The sequence below is a fragment of the Phoca vitulina genome, unplaced genomic scaffold (genome assembly GCF_004348235.1).
Source record: "Phoca vitulina isolate PV1807 unplaced genomic scaffold, GSC_HSeal_1.0 scaffold12, whole genome shotgun sequence".
Taxonomy (NCBI): Eukaryota; Metazoa; Chordata; class Mammalia; order Carnivora; family Phocidae; genus Phoca; species Phoca vitulina.
In genome coordinates, this window is record NW_022589715.1 from 35,823,137 (window position 1) to 35,830,337 (window position 7,201).

A 7,201-nucleotide genomic window follows, 5' to 3' on the forward strand; every position below is an offset into this window, starting at 1 on the left:
TGAAATTTTCATTAACTTGTTTGGCAGATCACAAAATTCTCAAAATTCACCAATTCAGTGTCTTCCTTTGGGAAGCAAGTCCTATGGGATAAGTATAGCTTTGGATAAGTGTTACTATCTCCACCCCCCCCCCAACAATCCCCCACCCCCCCATTCCCTCCAGCCAGAGCAGTATACATACTTTGTTAAATCCATTATTTTTTGCAGTGGGCTGAGACAGACATCTGGCCTGACTATAGGCCCTGACCACCAACTAAAGCTTCTCAGAGGACAACACAGGAAGAGTGCCCTGCAGTTCAGTAGAACCACAGCTCTGGCAAGCACTTGGTCTGACTCAGCTTAAGTGGGGGCAACCCCAGACAGGCCCACTAACAACACAGGGACCAAATGCTGCCCAAGACAGGCAAAGAGAGCCATTACAGACAACTGGACTGAAGGTAAAAGCAGCTCAGCCACAATAGAAGGGCACACGCAACACAAATAGGAAGCACCCCTAAAGCACCGGGTTCTGGTGAACAGGGGACATTGCATTGCTGGGCACTTCAGGACCTCTTCTTCATACAAAAGCAGGAGATGTAGCTGACTTTCCTAACCCAGAAATAGACACAGAGAGTTAGGCAAAATGAGGAGACAGAGGAATATGTCCCAAATGAAACAACAGGACAAAATCACAGCAAGAGAGCTAAACAAAGTGGAGATAAGTAATATCCCTGATAGAAAATTTAAAGTAATGATCATAAAGATACTCACTGGATTGGAGAAAAGAGTGGAGGACCTCAGTGACACCCTTACAAGAGACAAAACATAAAAAAGAACCAATCAGAGATGAAGAACTCAATAACTGAAACAGAAGATGGAATAAATAGTGTACTAGAGGAAGCAGAAGAATGGATCGGTGACCTGGAGGACAGTAATGGAAAGCAATCAAGCTGAACAGGAGAGAGAAAAAAAATTAAAAAGGAAGACTGATTTAAGGAACTCAGATACAACATCAAACATTATAACATTCACATTATAGGAATCCCAGAGGAGAAGAGACAGAAAAAGGGTCAGAAAATTTATTTGAAGAAGTAATAGCTGAAAACTTCCCAAACATAAGAAAGGAAACAAAAATCTAGATCCAGGAGCCACAGAGAGCCCCCAACAAAATCAACCTGAGAAGTTTCACACCAAGACACATAATGATTAAAATGACAAAAAGCAGTGATAAGGAGAACTTTTAAAGCAACAAGAGAAAAGAAAAGTTTTATACAAGGGCAACCCCATAAGGCTATCAGCTGATTTTTCAGCAGAAACTTTGCAGGCCAGAAGAAGAAAAAAACCTGCAACCAAGAATACTCTATCAAGTAAGGCTATAATTCAGAATAGAACGAGAGATAAAGAATTTCCCAGACAAACAAAAGTTAGAGGAATTCATGGTTACTAAACCAGCCCTACAAAAAATGTTAAAAGGGCCTCTGAGTGGAAAGGAAAGACCATAAGTAAAAGTAAGAAAAGTAGGAAGCAAAAAGGAGTAAAATTAATTATATCTATAAAAATCAGTTAAGGGATTCACAAAATAAAAGGATGTAAAGTATGAAACAACATGCCTTAAATGTGGTGTGGGGAGAAGAGTAAAGAATGGGTTCAAACTTAGGCAACCATTAACTTAATATAGACTGCTATATGCATAAGATGTTATTTATAAACCTAATGGTAACCATAAATTAAAAACCACTAATAAAAATGCAAAAAATAAAGAGAAAGGAACCTAAATGTATCTCAAAAGAAAGCAAACCATGAGAAAAGAGAGCAACATAAGAAAGGAACAGAGAATTACAAAAACAACCATAAAGCAGGTAACAAAATGGTGATAAGTACATACCTATCAGTAATTACTCTGAATGTAAATTGACTAAATACCCCATTGAAAAGACATCGGGTGGTGGAATGGATAAAAAATAAGACTCATCTATATGCTGCCTACAAGAAACTCATTTCAGAACTAAAGACACAGGCAGACTGAAAGTGAAGGGATAGAACAGCATTTATCTGCAAATGGAAGTGAAAAGAAAGCCAGGGTAGCAATACTTGTATCAGACACAATAGACTTTAAAAGAAAATTATAACAAGAAACAAATGAGGACACTACATAATCATAAAGGGAACAATCAACAAAAAGATATAACAATTGTAAATATTTATGCACCCAAATACATAAAGCAGCTAATAACAAACATAAAGGAAGCAATCGATAGTAATATAATAATAGTAGGGGACTTTAACACACCACTTACATCAATGGATAGATCATACAGACAGAAAATCAACAAGGAAACAGTGGTTTTGAGTGATACATTGAACCAGATGGATCTAACAGACATATTCAGAACATTCCATCCTAAAACAACAGAAAACACATTTTTTTCAAGTGCACATGGAACATTCTCCAGAAGAGATCACATGTTAGAACATAAGCCAAGACTCAACAAATTCAAAAAGTTTGAAGTCATACTATGCATTTTATTGGACAAGACAGGGTTATGAAACTAGAAATCAACCACAAGAAAAAGTCTAGAAAGAACACAAATTTATATAGAGGTTAAGTTACATGCTACTAAACATGAATGCGTCAACCAAGAAATTCAAAGAGGAAATATAAAATACATAGAGACAAATGAAAATGAGAACACAATGGTTCAAAATTGCTGGGATGCAGCAAAAGCTGTTTTAAGAGGAAGTTTATAGCAATATAGGCCTACCTCAAGAAGAAAGAAAAGTCTCAAATAAGCAACCTAACTCTACACCTAAAGGAGGTACAAAGAGAAGAACAAAACCCAAAACCAGTAGAAGGAAGGAAATGATAAAGATTAGAGCAGAAATAAATGAAATAGAAACTAAAAAAACCCAATAGAACACATCAAAGAAACCAGGATCTTGTTCTTTGAAAAGGTCAACAAAATTGATAAACTTTTGGCCAGTCGCATCAAAAGAGAGAGAGAGAGAGAGAGAGAGGACTCAAATAAACAAAATCAGAAATGAAAGAGGAGAAATAACTGACACTACAGAAATGCAAAGGATTATAAGAGAATATTATGAAAAATTATATGTCAACAAATTGAACAACCTAGAAGAAATGGATAAGTTCCTAGAAACATATAACCTCCCAAAACTGAATCAGGAAGAAATAGAAAATTTTAACAGACCAGTTACCATCAATGAAAATGAATCAGTAATCAAAAAACTCCCAACAAACAAAAGTCCAGGACCAGGTGGCTTCATAGGTAAATTCTACCAAACATTGAAAGAAGAGTTTTTTTGTTTGTTTTTGTTTTTGTTTTGTTTTGTTTTAAGAGTTAATATCTATTCTTCTCAAACTGTTCCAAAAAATAGAAGAGGAAGGAAAGCTTCCAAATTTATTCTATGAATCCAGCATTACCCTTATACTAAAACCAGATAAGGAGACTACAAAAAAAAGGTAAGTACAGGCCAATATTTCTGATGAATATAGATGCCAAGATCCTCAACAAAACATTAGGAAACCAAATACAACAATACATTAAAAAATCATTCACCAAAATCTAGTGGGATTTATTCCTGAGATGCAAGGGTGGCTCAATATTTGCAAATTAGTCAAAGTGATATATCACATTGACAAGAAAAAGAATAAAAACCATAGATGCAGAAAAAGCATTTGACAAAGTACAACATCCATTCATGATAAAAACCCTCAGCAAAATAGGTTTAGAGGGAATATACCTCAACATAATAAAGGCCATACATGAAAAACCCACAGCTGATATCATACTCAATGGTGGAGAACTGAGAGCTTTTCCCTTAAGATCAGAAACAAGTCGAGGATGTCCACTCTTGCCACTTTTATTCAACATAGTATTGGAGGTTCTAGCTATAGCAATCAGACAAGAAAAAGAAATAAAAGGCATCCAAATCAGCAAGGAAGAAGTAAAACTTTCACTCTTTCAGATTACATGATACTATATATAGAAAACCCTGAAGACTCCACCAAAAAACAAAAAAACAAAAGCAAACACACACACACACACACACACACACACACAAACCAGTAGAACTGATAAATGAACTCAGTAAGTTTGCAGGATACAAAATCAATATACAGAATCTGTTGCATTTTATCACTAATAATGAGGTAGCAGAAAGAGAAATTAAGAAAACAATCTCATTTACAATTGCACCAAAAATAATAAAATACCTAGGAGGTGAAAGGCCTCCTGATAACTATGAAACTTTGATAGGAGAAATTAAAGATGACATGAACAAATGGAAATATATTTCATGCTCATGGATCGGAAGAACCAATATTGTTAAAATGTCCATACTTTCCAAAGCAATATACAGACTTAATGCAATCCTTATCAAAATACCAATAGCATTTTTCACACAACTAGAACAAATAATCTTTAAACTTGTATGGTACAACAAAAGACCTCAAATAGCCAAAGCAATCTTGAAAAAGAACAAAACTGGATGTATCACAATCCCAGATTTCAAGACATACTACAAAGCTGTAGTAATCAAAACAGTATCATACTGGCAAAAAATAGACATATATTAACCAATGGAATAGAATAGAGAACCCAGAAATAAACCCATGATTATTTGGTCAATTAATTTTTGACAAAGGAGGCAAGAATATGCAATAGGGAAAAGGGACTCTCTTCAACAAATAGTGTTGGGAAAACTGGACAGCTACATGGAAAAGAATGAAATTGGACCACTTTCTTACACCATACACAAAAGTAAACTCAGAATGGATTATACCTAAATTTAAGACCTGAAACCATAAAAAATCCTAGAAGAGAACACAGGCAGTAATTTCTCTGACATCAACCATAGCAACATTTTTCTAGATAGGTCTCCTGAGGCAAGGGAAACAAAAACAAAACTACACTATTGGGATGGCATCAAAATAAAAATCTTCACAGGAAGGGAAACAACCAACAAAAATGAAAGACAACCTACTGCATGGGATTGTATTTTCAAATGACATATACAATAAAGGGTTAGTATCCAAAATATAGAAAGAACTTATACAATTCAACAACAAAATACCAAATAATCCAATTAAAAATGGGCAGAAAACATGGATAGACATTTCTCCGAAGAAGACCTGCAATGGCCAACAGACACATGAAAAGATGCGCAACATTACTAATCATCAGGGAAATGGAAATCAAAACCACAATGAGATATCATCTCATGCCTGTCAGACTGCCTAGAATCAAATATACAGAAACAAATGTTGGTGAGGATGTGTAGAAAAAAGAACCCTTGTGCACTCTTGGCGAGACTGCAAACTGGTGTAGTCACTATGGAAAACAGTATGGAGGTTTCTCAAAAAATTAAAAATAGAATTACCATATGATCTAGTAACTGTACTACTGTATTACACTATATATATATATGTGTATATATATATATATTACACTATATATATAGTGTAATATTACTCAGCCATAAAAAATAATGGTATCTTGCCATTTGAAACAACATGGATGGATCTAGAGGGTATAAAACTAAGTGAAATAAGTCAGTCAGAGAAAGACATGCCATATGATTTCACTCACATGTGGAATTTAAGAAATAAAACAAATAGACAAAGAAAAAAATAGACAAACTAAAAAACAGATTTTTACCTATAGAGAACAAACTGATGGTTTCCAGAGGGGAGGTGGATGGAGGGATAGGTGAAATAGGTGGATTAAAAGTACACTTATCACTGAGTAATATATAGAATTGTTGAACCACTATATTGTACACCTGACACTAATATAACATTGTATGTTAACTATACTGGAATTAAAATTTTTAAAAATTACTTGAGGCTTAATATTTTAGCCAGGCTAAATCTTTTTTTTTTCTTTTAATTTTATTTATTATGTTATGTTAATCACCATACATTACATCATTAGTTTTTTTTTTAACATATAATGTATTATTTGTTTCAGAGGTACAGGTCTGTGATTCAACAGTCTTACACAATTCACAGCGCTCATCTTAGCACATATCCTCCCCAATGTCTATCACCCAGCCACCCCATCCCTCCCACCCCCCACCACTCCAGCAACCCTCAGTTTGTTTCCTGAGATTAAGAATTCCTCATATCAGTGAGATCATATGATACATGTCTTTCTCTGATCGACTTATTTTGCTCAGCATAATACCCTCCAGTTCTATCCACATCATTGCAAATGGCAAGCTTTCATTCCTTTTGATGGCTGCATAATATTCCATTGTATATATATTTTATCATTTTTTTCTGAAACAAAGTATCTTTAAATGTACTTAATCAGGTCCTCCCTCAATTTCAGGGCAAATTTCTACATTTACATTGTGGAATTCTATTCTAGATGGATATTGTAAGTCACATTAAATCATCTTTATCTTCATTCCTTTATAACACTTTATTTCTAATTGCTTTATTTCTTTGTCTTTTCCCTCTGCACTTATTGTGAATATCTTGACCTCTCTCTATCAGGACTTGTAGTACACCTATGCTTATAAGTCTGCAGGATGGGTTTCTGGAAATGGGGAGGCTAAACTGAGGTGACATATGGGAGTTATGGCATAGGACCTTTGAAGTTGTGTTCCCACATCGACGTTCACTATGTAAACTGTGTTTAGTTCCTTATAGCGTAAAGAGCAATTTCAGGTATATCATCTCATTTAACCTTTACGGAATCCTAAGAGGTAGAGAGGGAAATATTATTTCTACTTCTTAGATGCATGTAAGTAATCAACTGAATCACTCTCCTATAATTAGAATATTAATGTCAATATAACATTGTTGTTTAGCTGACGCAAACTTTTTCTCTGTTGCCCATCTCCACTATAAAGAAAAATACTCATTTTGCCACATCGGTGCAGCTCGGCATGGCCATGTGACATATTTCTGACTGATAAGATGAAAGAACTTCTGCTGCAGGAGCATATTGGGGGAAAGCTTTTACTTTTCTGACAAAGCAACGGATATGTCCTAACATTTCAGTCTCCCTGATTCCTTCTTCCCTTGACATGAACACAATGCCAAGAGATGGGGCAGTCATGAGACAAAGTACAGGAACAATTCATTTGATATTAGCCCCAATATGGTTAAATCATGGAACCAATGTCATCAGCTGCCTGACTATCTCTAAACTCCTATTCCAGGAAAAAAAAAAAATCCTGCTTTTGTCTATCCCAT